The 14,254-nt window shown below is 43.6% G+C and overlaps 1 protein-coding gene across 4 annotated transcripts in view; it reads right to left on the reverse strand.

The window, feature by feature from the left end:
- Positions 1–14,254, reverse strand: part of SDR42E1 (short chain dehydrogenase/reductase family 42E, member 1) — a 582,710-nt gene that overhangs the window by 11,524 nt on the left and 556,932 nt on the right. Inside the window, exon 1 of one of the 4 annotated variants that reach the window (XM_079988873.1) lies at positions 5,344–5,540. The exons of the other annotated variants lie outside the window; for them this stretch is intronic. The gene's annotated coding sequence lies outside the window, so the exon portion shown is untranslated. Of the gene's footprint in view, positions 1–5,343; positions 5,541–14,254 lie in introns of those variants that run through there. 4 annotated transcript variants of the gene reach the window in all.

A 14,254-nucleotide genomic window follows, 5' to 3' on the forward strand; every position in this document is an offset into this window, starting at 1 on the left:
TTGTCAGGGTGGTGCTGCTGTGCAAAAGCCTGCACATCTTTCCACTTCAGGCAAATGTCCCTCAGTTCTTTGGAGGACAGCCGTTCCTCAGTTGCTTCCTCCTCTTCCAGCGAGGCCTGCTCCTGCGCAGCCTCTGCCTGCAGTTCGACCAGCTCCTAGGTGGTCAGCTCGTGGTCATGCTCCTCCACTAGCTCGCTGATGTCCTCTGTGACCTCCAGGCCCATGGTCCTCCCCAAGGAAACAATGTCCTGCACCACTATTGACTCTGGTGCATCAGAGTCACTTGGTGCCACACAGTCCGGCCACAGGCTGCGCCAAGCGCAATTCAAATTTCTCTGACTCATCCCATTCCAGGCCGTGGTGATCATCTTCACGCAGGTGACAATGTCGAAGTGGTCCTTCCAGAATTCCCGCAGGGTGATGGTGGTGCAATCAGTCACCTCGAAGCATGGCCTGAAAAGCTCCTTGGTGTAGAGTTTTTTTGAAATTGGCGATGACCTGCTGATCCATCGGCTGGAGCAGTGGCGTGGTGTTAGGCGGCAGGAACATGATGCTGATGAAGCTGAACTCCTCCAACAAGTCCTCCTCAAGGCCTTTAGGATGAGCAGGAGCATTGTCCATCAGAAGCAAAGCCTTCAGCGGCAGGTCGTTGTCCAGCAGGTACTGTTTGACAACAGGGCCAAAAGCAAGATTGACCCAGTCCACAAACAGCACACGTGTGACCCAAGCCTTACTGTTGGATCGCCACATGACACTCAGCTGCTCCTTGTTGACCTTGTGTTTCTTGAAGGCCCGTGGGTTCTCCGAGTGGTACACCAGCAGGGGCTTGATCTTCAGGTTGCCGCTTGCGTTGGCACAGAAGAACAGGGTCAGACGGTCCTTCATGGGTTTGTGGCCAGGCAACTTGGACTCCTCCTGAGTGATGAAAGTCCTTTTGGGCATCCTCTTCCAAAACAGCCCGGTCTTGTCGCAGTTGAAGACCTGCTGTGGAACGTAGCCCTCCATCTTCACAACCTCCAGGAACTCCACTGCAAAGTCTTCAGCCGCAGGAACATCAGAACTGGCAGCCTCTCCATGCCTGACCACGCTGTGGATTCCAGATCTTGCCTTGAACCGGTCAAACCAACCTCTGCTTGCCTTGAAAACTTCTGGCTCGCCTGAGGTTCTTGGCTGTTCCCGGACGAGGTCTGCGTGCAAGGCCTTGGCCTTCTCACAAATGACGGCCTCAGTCACTGTGTCCCCTGCACGCTGCTTCTCTTCTAACCAGATGAGCAGCAACTTCTCGACCTCCTCCAGAACAGCTGGGCGGTTCTTCACGATCCTGGTGACTGCCTTGGCTGCATCAGTCGCCAGGATCTTCTCCCTCATCTTCAGGATGGTCCCGATGGGCGATGGATTCCTCCCGTACTCCCTGGCGAGGTCTGTCACACGCATTCCACCGTCGTGCTTCCGGATGATCTCCTTCTTCATTTCCAGTGTCACCTTCTCCTTCTTCCTCTCGCCGGCCTCTGCAGCAGCAGTCTTCTTGGGTCCCATGGCAGCACAGCTCCTACCTTCGTAAACTCACACACACACACAAAAATCAGTGCTTCACATCCAAAAAATTCAAAAGCACCCAGCCACCCACCACACAGAAATTCAAACGCAGAACCAAGTCCCAACCAACCCCAACCCAAAATCCAAAAACCTCCAAAAAAGTTTTAAAAGTTTAACTTACCAAATGGATGCAAAAGAAGTTTTGGAAAAGCTTCAGAAATCACCAAAGTCTTCAAAAACCTCAACTGTTCCCCCAGCCACCCACCCACCACACAGAAATTGCAAACCCCTCCCCAACTGTTGCAAAGCCCTCCCCAACTGTTCCCCCAGCCCCTCCCCAACTGTTGCAAACCCCTCCCCAACTGTTCCCCAGGAACCCACCACACAGAAATTCAAACCCTGAATTTTTTTTTTAAAAAAAAACAACATGGCCCAATGGTCACAGAAAATCAGAAAAATTCAAAAGATAGATAATACTTTATTCGGCTGTAAGCCCACAAGGTAAAACAAATCTACAAATAAAATAGCATTTTACAATCTAAAACATCAACTAAAATATTTCAACGCATAATCTCCTTCACATTACTTACAATCTCTAGATGTACCGTATTATGGCCTTGAAGATAAAGATGGTGCATAGAGTTTACTAGATTTTTAATAGTCATGCAGCATTCCATGAAGTCTTTTATATGAAAGAACTGAAATCAGGAATCTGGCAACCTGTAATGTTCTATAAGAGTCAATGTCCTGGAGTAGATAAGCTAGATGTAATTCAGGTGGTTTAGCAACAATTTCCAGAATGTTTGAACTCAGAATCCTTGATCGGGGAACAATGTATAAGGGGCAATTAAACAAGATATGATAAAGGGATTCTATTGATTTGTTGTCACATGCGCATAAAACAGAGGTTTTACCGTTAGAAAATCTATTGCTCAGCACATTTGAGGGGAACACATTAAATCCGGCTCTAACAAATGTGAATCTATGCGACGCAGCCGATAAGGTAGACAGATATTGAGGTATCTGGGACATAGATGTAATGCCCTGATTTATCAGGGAACATGTACCTCCACCTGTAGTAAGATTTTGTTGCAAATCAACCTCCTCCAATCTTTGTTTGATGACCTTTTTAGCTGTAATTAGATCTAAATTAAGTATATCGGAAGGAGAGATTCCATAAGACAACAGTTTGGAATGGATTTTTGTTGCCCATGGGCTGGTGAATTCATCTCTCCAAAGGCACTGAATAAGATGGTAATTTGGCAATTTATGCCAAAGGGACAGCCAATAATTAAAGCCATGTCTCCACATCAGAATCTCTAAGGAGGGGGTCTTAAGTTCTAAGTGAATGGCAGAGTTGCTTACACAGGAGGGTAGTTTCAAAAGGCGTCTTAGAAAAAGATTTTGCAATGTCACCAGAGGCATGAGGTTTACAAAGGCGCCCCATAAAGGGACCGCATAGGCCATAGTTGCAACCACTTTTGCACTATAAACTTTTAAGGCAGATGAAACATGCATAGCCCCCTCAGTAAAGAAGAAGCGTAATAGAGCGTAGATAAGGGCTTTAACCTTATTTTGTAAATATGTGATACGCTTTCCATCCCATATTATACTGGAAGTAAATTCCTAGATATTGAAATTTGTAAACTTGTTCAATTGGCTTCCCCTCGAGTTCCCATCTATACAGTTTACGACTCCTGGAAAAAATTAGGACTTTAGATTTGGAATGGTTAATAGTAAGTAAATTTGTTTGGTAATATAACACAAAAATCTTAAGGGCCCTCCTCAAACCGATTCGAGAATATGAGAGGATCACCGCGTCAGCATACAATAATAAGGGGCAGCGATAGTCTGCAAGCCTGGGTGCATGAATGGTGGTTTGGGCCTCAGCTAGGGGAGTTCTCATGTCACTAATATAGAGGTTAAAAAGATAGGGGGCAAGGATGCACCCTTGTCGTACCCCCTTATTTATTGGTACAGAGTTTGTGAGATCGCCCTCAGGTGTTAACCTCACCCTAGCGGCCGTCCCTTCATGTAATTTAATCATAAGCCACAACAGCCTTTTATCTATGCCCCACTTTGCCAGTTTTTCCCATAACAGCTCTCTAGAGATACTGTCAAAAGCTGCCTTCAGGTCTATAAAAGCGGCACATAGAAGACCATGAGTGGGGGAAGAATACTTCCGCGCCAAATGATATAGAATTATTGCATGGTCAATAGAAGCGCGATTTGGTCTAAACCCGACCTGTTCATGGCCTATCCGATTGGAATCTTTGGCCCATTGGGTTAGTCTGGTTAGCAGGAAGCGAGTATAGATTTTCCCGATGATTGATAATAAACTGATGTTACGATAGTTTCCTGGGTCCTCTGGTGGTCCTTTTTTATATATAGGAATTATGATGGACTCCTTCCATGATCTAGGTATCTGGCCTGTGGCATTGATTGCATCAAAGATTTTTGCAAGAATTTTGGCCCACCATGCTGGGTGTTGTTTAATAGCTTCCGCCGGGATCAGATCGGGCCCTGGGGCTTTATCAGTTTTCAGTTTAGCAATTAAATCTACTATTTCGTCCGGGTCAGTATCTGGCCATATGGGCAAGTGACTTGAAAGAGTATCAGAATGAATGTTAGAGATATCTGTCTGGGAGAAATATTTTCTTAGAAATTGTTCCCATGTCGGGGCTGGGATAACCGTCAATGGGTATTTCCTCGATCTTTTGTTGATTAAATTCCAAAAACCGCGAGAGCTGTGAAAAATTCAAAACAAAAAACAAAAAACCCCACAAGCTCCCAGATTCTTGCAAACCCCTCCCCAACACCAAGTCCTTGAATTCCAAACACCCCAACCCAAAATCCAAAACCCCCCAAAAAAGTTTTAAAAGTTTAACTTACCAAATGGATGCAAAAGAAATTTTGGAAAAGCTTCAAAAATCAGCAAAGTCCTCAAAAACCTGAAAAACCGCGTGCTATCAGTTGCTCCTCGAAGTCAAGTTGCAACTGCACCTCTTCAAGCAATGCACCCTTGGTTTTAACAGTTTTAAGACAAAGGAAACAAAGTTGCTAGACGTTTTCATCTTGCGAAGCAAGCCCTTAGGGAAATTTGTCTTGCGAAGCATCTCGAAAAACGGAAAACCCTTTCGTCTAGCGAGCTTTTCGTCTTGTGAGGCATTCGTCTTGCGGGGCACCACTGTAATTAAGAGATAAATATGGATGATTGTCAGAGAAGCTGAAGGAAGTCCAAAAAAGATGCTTTGTTATAATTTGGTTAAAAATGTATAAATGTATTGGAAAATTAATAAAAAAAAATTTAAAAAAAAAATTAGGTTTCTTTGGCTTCTTCCCCGGGGTTGGGCAGAGGATGTGACAGAGGGATCCTCAATATCTGGAATCTTGTCACACAGAAAAGTTGCAGGCACCAGTGGACCAGTCTCTAATTTACTACATTTATCCTGGTTACTATGGGACGTGGGTGGCGCTGTGGGTTAAACCACAGAGCCTAGGACTTGCCACTCAGAAGGTCGGCGGTTCGAATCCCCGCGACAGGGTGAGCTCCCGTTGCTCAGTCCCTGCTCCTGCCAACCTAGCAGTTCGAAAGCACGTAAAAGTGCAAGTAGATAAATAGGTACTTCTCCAGAGGGAAGGTAAACGGTGTTTCCGTGTGCTGCTCTGGTTCGCCAGAAGCGGCTTAGTCATGCTGGCCACATGACCCAGAAGCTGTACGCCAGCTCCCTCGGCCAATAAAGCAAGATGAGCACCGCAATCCCAGAGTCGGCCACGACTGGACCTAATGGTCAGGGGTCCCTTTACCTTTATCCTGGTTACTGAGGAAGAATGAAATGTGTGCCATCTTGAGCATTTTGGAGGAAGAGGTGGGATATAAATGCTAATGATGATGATGAAGATAGTTTTGGATTCTGCCCATGGCAAACAGTGTTCACCGGGATTGCCATCTTCCTGTTCCCCCACCCCCAGCAGGATTCCTGTGTTTTCATCATCTGCTTCATAGACAGATATCCAACTGTGGCAGGATTTTTCCTTGCTCTGTTTCCACATTGTGGAAACAACCCCAGTTGACTGTTTTTGCTTTTTTAAGCCATGGAAAAACCTTGAATGGGTGCCAAACAGCCTTTACTCTGGAACGCAACAGGTGGTGCTATTGCACCAATAAGCTGAAATAATGATTATTCTCTGCAGCTGCTGCATTTACGCTTCTCAGATCCTAAACTTCATTTTTTGGAGGGGACAAACAGCCCAAGAAATGAAAGAAATGGAACAGATTCAAGTTAGGGTCTGGAATAATGTTGGAATCACCAAACAGACCTACTTGGCTCAGGTGTTCAGACAGTGAGGGCACTTGGGAGGTGAGACTGTGGAATGAAGGTGGTCCCAAAGTTGGAAAGGTTGGAAAGAATGTGTATCTGAAAAGAAATGAATACCAAAAATAAAAATCCACATACAGTGGTACCTCGGGTTACACACGCTTCAGGCTACATATTCTTCAGGTTACAGACTCCGCTAACCTAGAAATAGTGCTTCAGGTTAATAACTTTGCTTCAGGATAAGAACAGAAATCGTGCTCCGGCGGTGCGGCGGCAGCAGGAGGCCCCATTAGCTAAACTGGTGCTTCAGGTTAAGAACAGTTTCAGGTTAAGAACGGACCAATGGGAGCTTGGAGTCGAGAACGAATTAATAACTTAACCCGAGGTACCACTGTACATAGTTCTAAATCCATATGGCTAAATAATGGGTATTGTTCGACTCCAGCTCCCATCATCCCTGATCATCTTCCATTCTGGCTGGGTCTGATGAGAGTTGTAGTCCAACAATGTCTAGAGGAACACGGGCCCCCACCCACCCCAGTGGACTTAAAGTCATACTTAGAGTAGTCTGGTTTTAATCATTTGACTTAAGAACTGAAGATGAGCCTGTTGAATCAGACCAGTGGCCCATCTAGTCCTGCATCCTGTTCTCACTGTGGCCAACCAGATGCCTGTGGGAAGCCTGCAAGCTGGATGAAATATACTCAGTCGAGTGAAATATACTTGGAGTCGAGAGTGGATTTCATGCTCTTTATTCAGCTCATAGTGGTGAGGAGGAATGGAAGTTCCCCCAGAATGTCTGCTTTATATACATTATTTACACAATGGGCCCCACGTAATCGGCTAATTCTGGGATTCTCCTGTAGACCAATCAGGTTGGGGATTCACTTCCACGTGGAGCTGGATTGGGTGGCTCCTGTGGACCAATCAGACTGCTGCATTCTGAATCCTATTGTTCTAGGACCAATCAGACTGCTGCATTTTGGATCCTATTCAACTCAGTACATAACACTGGACATGAGAGCAATAACACTTGTATTATTGATTCCCACCAATTTGTACTCAGAGACATAATGCTTTGGACAGTGGAAGTAGAAGATAGCCATTATGGCTAGTAGCCTTTGATAGTCTTGCCCTCCATGAATTTTAGTGGGGAAGGAGAGCTAAAAATAATGCCAATATATTTCACATCTGGTAGCCAATGTGCCCCTTTGGCTTCTGATAGTACATGGGTAAGATGGGTTTAAAAAGCCCAGGACCCAAATGGCTATGGTGACTCATTTACCAGAAGTAATGGATTTAGTGTTAACTCTGCAAGTGTATACTCGATTCTGACCAAACTAAGCCTAGCTTTTAAAAAAAAACCCTCAAAGCTTTTCACAAAAAAAGAACAAAACAACAAAATTATCTGCAAAAAAGCTTCTTTAAAAACCTATTTAAAACTTTCAAAAATAATAATTAAATCAAATGTAAGATTTAAAACCTAATCAAAGCACATGGCAACATTCCACATTTCTGGATAGGCTTGCCTAAACAAAAATATTTTTTATCAGGTGCTGAAAAAGGTACTGTGAAGGTGCCTGCCTGATATCAATAGTTCCAAAGTGTGGGTGCTGCCACACTAAAATTCTATTTCTTACAATGGCAGAAATATTATGTGGCACATGTAACAGTGCCAGTTTTGCAGAGCTGAGTGGTCAAGTAGATTTGTATGGGGTAAAAACAAAATAAAAAAATTCATTCCAGTAGCACCTTAAAGACCAACTAAGTTAGTTCTTGGTATGAGCTTTTGTGAAGCTCATACCAAGAACTAACTTAGTTGGTCTTTAAGGTGCTACTGGAATAATTTTTTTTATTTTGTTTTTACTATGGCAGACCAACACGGCTACTTGTCTGTAACTGGATGTAAGTGGTAAAGCAGTCTTGTGATTTAGCCGGCACCAGGCAGGCAAAGACAGGATTAATGTTGTGGTTGATGTATATCCAGCTGTGATGAGCTGCAGAACAGAAGGCCATGAAGTACAGTAATTCCTTCTTCCTCTCTTCCCATGTGCAAGTAAAAATTAATAAAGCCACTAAGGCTACAATCGTATAATCACTTTTACCTGGGAGTAAGTCCCATTCAGTTCAATGGCTGTTTCCTCTGAGTAGACACGCATAAGCTTGCATTAAAAGCAGCTAATAGGTCTCCTGTCTGATATATATTTCCACACTTTCCTCTCTGCTCAGCTTATGGGAAATGCATCATGTCATCCTGGCAGGAATCCTTTGGTCAAAGATAATCTTCTTTGATCGCTTAAGGATGGATTATTATTATCATTTATCTTGATTGTTACCCTGCCAGGTTCCTGTATGCATAGTCTCCACTCCATATGGAAAGAATTTGTTAAGGCTGATAAATGTCTTTGATCTATACATTGAGCAATGTTTAACTCTTTGTGGGTCAGAACACAAGAAGAGCCTGGCTAGACTGGTCCAGAAAGATATCCAGTGTCAGAGAACTTTAGACTCACAAATTATGTCCTTTTCTTTTCTCTTGCATGACACGCGGCTTCTGTCAAATTTGTATTGTAGGTTGGGGTGGTGGTGTTAATCTGGATGATGTCCTGAGTCCCTTCCAGTTCTTGGGATCCTGTATCTGCAGGGGTAGAATGTATAAGAGCAAGCTTGCCAAACCAGTCCCTTTATCTAAGCATCAGTTTTAACCATCAGCATAACCAAAGAAGTTTCTCTGTACCATAGAACAAATGGGTGGGTCTTCCCCTTAACTGGCTGCTAGTTAGGAAAACAATAACCAGAGTGTGTGAGAACTGAGCTGGAAGCAGCTGGAAGCTGGAGACACATAAACATGTTTGTTCTATGCTGGATCTAAAGTTGTGACTAAAGGAGAAGCAAGATCTGTTGGGGTGTTAATGCTGTGAGCCCCTACATCTCTGAGAGGGGAATCTTATATATCTCTGAGAGGGGAATCTTATATATCTCTATCACATCCCTTGTTTCTCTTCCTCCCTGCCCCCAAAACTAAAAAGCTCCAAATGTTGTAAACTTTACTCATAGGGGAAGTTGCTCTACCCCCCTTGTTAATTTATAATGTCCCTTTCTGAGCCTTTTCCAACTGAATAGATCATTTTGGATCTCTTCATAATCCCTTTTTGTTTTAACCAGCTTGAATACCATATTTTTCGCTCTATAAGACACATCAGACCATAAGACGTGCCTAGTTTTTGGAGGAGGAAAACAAGAAAAAAAATATTCTGAATCCCAGATTCTGGGATAGCCATGTGAAGCCTCTTCAGGACAACGAGATGAAGGCTCCCCCTGCCCTGAAGAGGCTTCACGCGGCTAGGCCAGAACAGCAAGAGGGATCGCTGCGCAGCACATTTCCTCTTACTTTTTAGGAGGGAAAAAGTGCGTCTTATAGAGCAAAAAATACGGTAATTTGGTTTCACCAGCAAGCTTGCCCGCTCATTCCTAATTCCAAGTCATTTGTGAAGAAGTTAAAAAGCACAGGTCCCAATGCCACTCCGGTGGGGTGGGGGGACTCTTCTACATCCCTCCATTGGGAGAACTGTCATTTAGACCTGCTCTCTGCTTTCTGTTCCTTAACCAGTTACTCATCCATAAGATGAGCTCCCCTATTTTTTGGTGACTGCAAAGCTTCCCCAGGAGTCTTTGGTGAGGTACTTTGTCAAAAGACTTTTGAAAGTATAAGTACACACCGAAAGTCTTTAAGTACACAATTTATAGTTTACTTTCTCCTCAATACTTCATTTTATTTCTGTGTGAGACTTGGACCTGACTATTTTTCTTTTTTTAAAAAAATATATCCACAATTTGTTCGTGAACCAAGGTTATTACAAGGTGACCTGTTTATTGAGCATGCATCCTGTTCTGTTTTGCACAACTCTTGTTGGGAGGTTATATGACATTCACTGTTTACTGAGCATTCATTTGTTTGCAGGGAAGTTCAAACAATTGTTATCCCACACTTTATAGAGCACTTCATCATCGCCACAAATCATCCTGGGTTTTTGGGGAAGCAGGTGTGTTGCATAAAAGTGCTACGTCCACTTTCATTCTGCATGCCTGGATTTGTCCATATGCAATGAATCCAGGCAGCAATCCAGAAGTGGCTTAATCTTCTGTTTGGATGTCCCTGTTTGGATCCTGTTTCCTGGACAACATACATATCTTTCCTAGATGCTAGGAGCCTGTACTTTGGAATTCCGCTGTAGATTGTGTCTACTGTGTTCTTCAACTAAACTATGGTGTTTTATAATTAGGACAGCTGGGAATGGAGAATCATAAAACTGTAGAATTGGAAGTTACTCAAAGGACCATCAAGTCCAACCCCTGCAATGCAAGAATCACAACTAAGTGAATTTTAGTATACTTTAACCAGGGTGCTGGTAGTATTTTTGGTGGACTAATGTGTCACAAATGCAACCTGAGGTTGGAGATGTACAGCAAGGAAGGCATTGGTTCCAGTTTACAAATGTATTCATTAAATTGATTTTTTCAAGAACTTTCAGTCACACGAGACTTTCACACATGCTTTGCAAGGATACTTAATAATAATAATAATAATAATAATAATAATAATAATAACAGCAACAACAATATAGTTATTAAAGATAACCTATTAGGCACAACACCTATAGGTGGCTGGTAGAGCAGGAGGGTTGTGAAGCTTCACCCTGCTGCCTGGAGTGGTGCTGCAGAGGTTTGCCAAAAGATGGCTAGTCATAGAATTGTAAAGTTGGAAGGTACCCGAAGGATCATCTAATCCACCCCCTGAAATGCAGGAATCTCAACTAGATCATACATGACAGATGGCCATCCAACCTCTGTTTAAAAACATCAAGTGAAGGAGAGTCTTCCATCTTCCAAGACAGTCCATTCCGCTGTCAAACAGCTCTTACCACAAGAAAGTTCTTCCTAATGTTTTCAGGATTGCATGATCCATGCATCATCTTTCAGACTACCATCTAAAATAGTTTATTGCTCTTTGGGCAATCAGACCTAGCACATGTACAAACACGTACTAATACACGTGCAACAAAGCAAAAATAAGAATCAAAGTAAGTACATACAGGATACATGATCTGTTGTGAAATTAACCTATACTTCATCCAAATAAGATTCATTCACTGGCTTTCTGCCGGTGTATTTTCCAAACAGTTTTCAGCCTCCAGCCATATCTGGTCACAACCCTCTTTCCTATAGAGGCAAATTAAGGACTTTGGTCTCACTAGTAACATGTATGAAGGTCCCTACACTTATTTTTGCATTGAGTGTGGAAAACAGGAACAAAACGGAAGATGTTCTGGCCAGCCTCAGCTCCAATTATCAATATCGCGCTCATCCTTACTTCCTCTTCTCCTCCCTTCGTCCATATTTCAGGCAGATAGCGATTGTTGCTAAATGAATCTTGCTAAATGAATCCAGAACATGTGCCCACGGTCATCTGAAGGAAATGCAATCTATTAATCTGTGGAGTAAAGATCCTCCCTTTGAAACATGAAAGAGTTTTCTTCATGTCTTTGGAGGCCTCTCTCAAAGAGGATTTTGGGAGAGATCAAAAAAGGAAAGAAATCACCTGGCTAACAAATGCAAGAGAAAGCTCCCCAGAGAAAGGATAAAAGCCTGATGGGAGCTGGGCATCCAACAACTTTCCACTGTAAACTGCCCTGTGATCTTTGTATGAAGGGCTGTATATAATCTTTTAATGAGAAAGAGGAGGAGGAGAATGATTATGATGAGGAGGATGGAAAGGGAGCCCCATGGTTAGAATGTCAGAGCAGGAGTGGGGACAGACCCAAGTTCAAATTTCCCGTATCACTAGGTTGGACCTTCAGCTGGTCCCTCTCTCCTCCTCTCAGCTTAACCCACCTCACAAAGTGGTTGTGAGGATACCTGATGGGATGGAGAGCCTTTTCTGCCACTCTGAGCTCCTTGAATGATGAACAGATTGAATGTCTTATCCTAAGTTGGAGCACTGGTCCATCTTACTCAGTTTTGTCAATCCTGGCTGGCAGGGACTCTCCAGGATTTCAGTCAGCGCTCTCTCCTAGATCTACCTGGAGATGCCAGGGATTGGACCTGGGATCTCCTGAATACAAAGCAGATACTCTAGACCATGAGCTATGGCTCTTCCCAAAAACCTTGCTTGCCCTGTGTGAATCTCAAACTCACGACCTTCAAAATATGAGGCTGATGTAACATGCCAGAGAACCTCAATGGGTGACCACCAATCTTCTTTAAAAAAAAAACAAAAAAAACCTGGAAGATCTCTAGAGTGCCACTGCGGCCCCCACCATCCATGGAAAAATTCGCCTGGAAAGCTAATTCAAAGAGGTGGGGGACAGGGAGAGACCGGGGGGGGGTGTTGCCAAAGGGTGACAGTAGGTTACTTCTGAAGTCAAATAAGTGCGTGAAATTAGCCGAGCCATTTCCAAAGCTCAGAAACAGCTTGTGCTATTTTCTGAGCCAGCCTGATGCAAGCCCAGGAGGAATTGCTAAACAACCCTTCATGCAGCGCTAGAATGGAGTAGAAAATGTTTCACTGTCAAATAACTCGGTATTGTAGGCCCCGAGGCTGCTTTTGCCCTAATTTTGGCAGAGAATAAGATCATACCTCCCAATAGTTGGCAGGTGGAATTAGATGCACTTGGTGTAAACTAGGAAAAAGATGTCATTTCTCACAGTACTGCAGGAAGAAAACTGAGCCAAGAGCCAGTTCTGCTATACGTTGTGTCCCAAGGAAAGGCCTCTGCCAAAATTTTGCTTCAGAACGTACAGGGGCCTTCAGGAGCTCCAGTATGGCCTATTGTACCTATAATACAGACTTATCATGGTTACAGAGCACTTTTAGGGTTCCCCGTAACCACTAAGCTACAAAGCTCATCAGTTAAAAGCATGTTTTAGGCAGCGTATTATTTTATAGACAGTATAATTAAACTGCAAATGACAAGCAATAATCTTACAAGAGACATTCTGTCTAGTGGATTTGCTGGGAGAGGCAGTTCAACAATCTCAAAGTTAGTCAGGTTTGTTAGAGTGGAAAAAGAAGCTTTATATGCACTGGTGGTACAAAAGTTACAAGGAACTTTTTTGACCCAAAACACTTCTGATTGCCAAGTGGATTTTTTCATTTATATTATATGGGGATCTTTCCAACTTTACATTTTGTCAGTTTGCATGTCTTAAATCATTTGTGTTAACATTTGCCTAATTTCCATCCTTTTTTCTTCATTGGGGTGGGGTGGGGCAGGAGATCAGATATTATGATCCTGTTATGCCAGTCCACTTCTAGCCTTGTGGACAAGATAATTAAAGGATGCCACTCCATACTTTCTGATCAGTGTCAGATGCCTGCTGGATCAAGTGCCCATACACAGAATGACTTTGTATTTGTGGTCAACCTCAGGTGGAAGGCATCACTCATATCTGTTAGCCTGCCCCTTATATAGAGACCCAAGAAATGGCTTTCTGAAACCTATGTTCTCACAAGCAAACAGGTACACAGAGGTGGTTTGGTTTCTTTGACAATAATAGCATTGTAACACAGAGAGTGGTCCTCTATTCACTCGCTGCAAAAAGCATGGGATGGTGGGGGGGAGGGGTGTCAGGAAAAAGGAGATAGGTAAGTTGTGGTTATTTGGAGGTTTAATTTGAAATCAAGTTAGGTTAAAGCTTGTTGGTGTCTCTGGCATCTCCTCACTTTACATAATGGGTGGTGGCTTAAATAATGGATGCATGTTCTGTATTGTTTTATTAATACTATTGCTACAAGTATGTCATAGACTTCAGATAGAACAATAAACTTATGAACTGAAACCAAAACTGAATTTACTGAAACAACCAACCTACAGTTATCCTTCAAAATAGACATTTCTCTAAATTCCACAATGGTTGTCTACAAGCAAAAAAACAAAACAAAAACTTGTATCTTGTGGAAAGTGTATATAAAAGAGTCATTGTTGTTGTTGTTGTTGTTGTTGTTGTTTAGTCGTTTAGTCATGTCTGACTCTTCGTGAAAATAGTGTCAGGGAACTGCCATCGGAGCCAGAGGGGGAGAGAGGGCTCCAGAGGGATTCCGGAGAGCATCCCGGGATGAGGAGAAGCAGCCCATCTTCTGGGGAAGGAAATCAGCGTAGCACCAGTGGAGAAGGGGGGCAGATGGGGGAATCGGCGAGGCGGTCCCATGACTCCTCACTGGGGACCAGCGGGGAGAGCACGGGTCCTCCGCTGCCCACACCCTCCCTGTGCAGAAGGCTTCCACGCAGGGAGAGTAGGCAGAGACTAGGCGTCAAAGAGCTTCTTTGCTGGAAGAAGTTCAAGAAACACCCACTGACGGATTCTGCCAGCTATTGAGACAGCCACGGGCGAGTGGCTGT

The sequence above is a fragment of the Podarcis cretensis genome (assembly GCF_951804945.1).
Source record: "Podarcis cretensis genome assembly, chromosome: 8".
Lineage (NCBI taxonomy): Eukaryota > Metazoa > Chordata > Lepidosauria > Squamata > Lacertidae > Podarcis > Podarcis cretensis.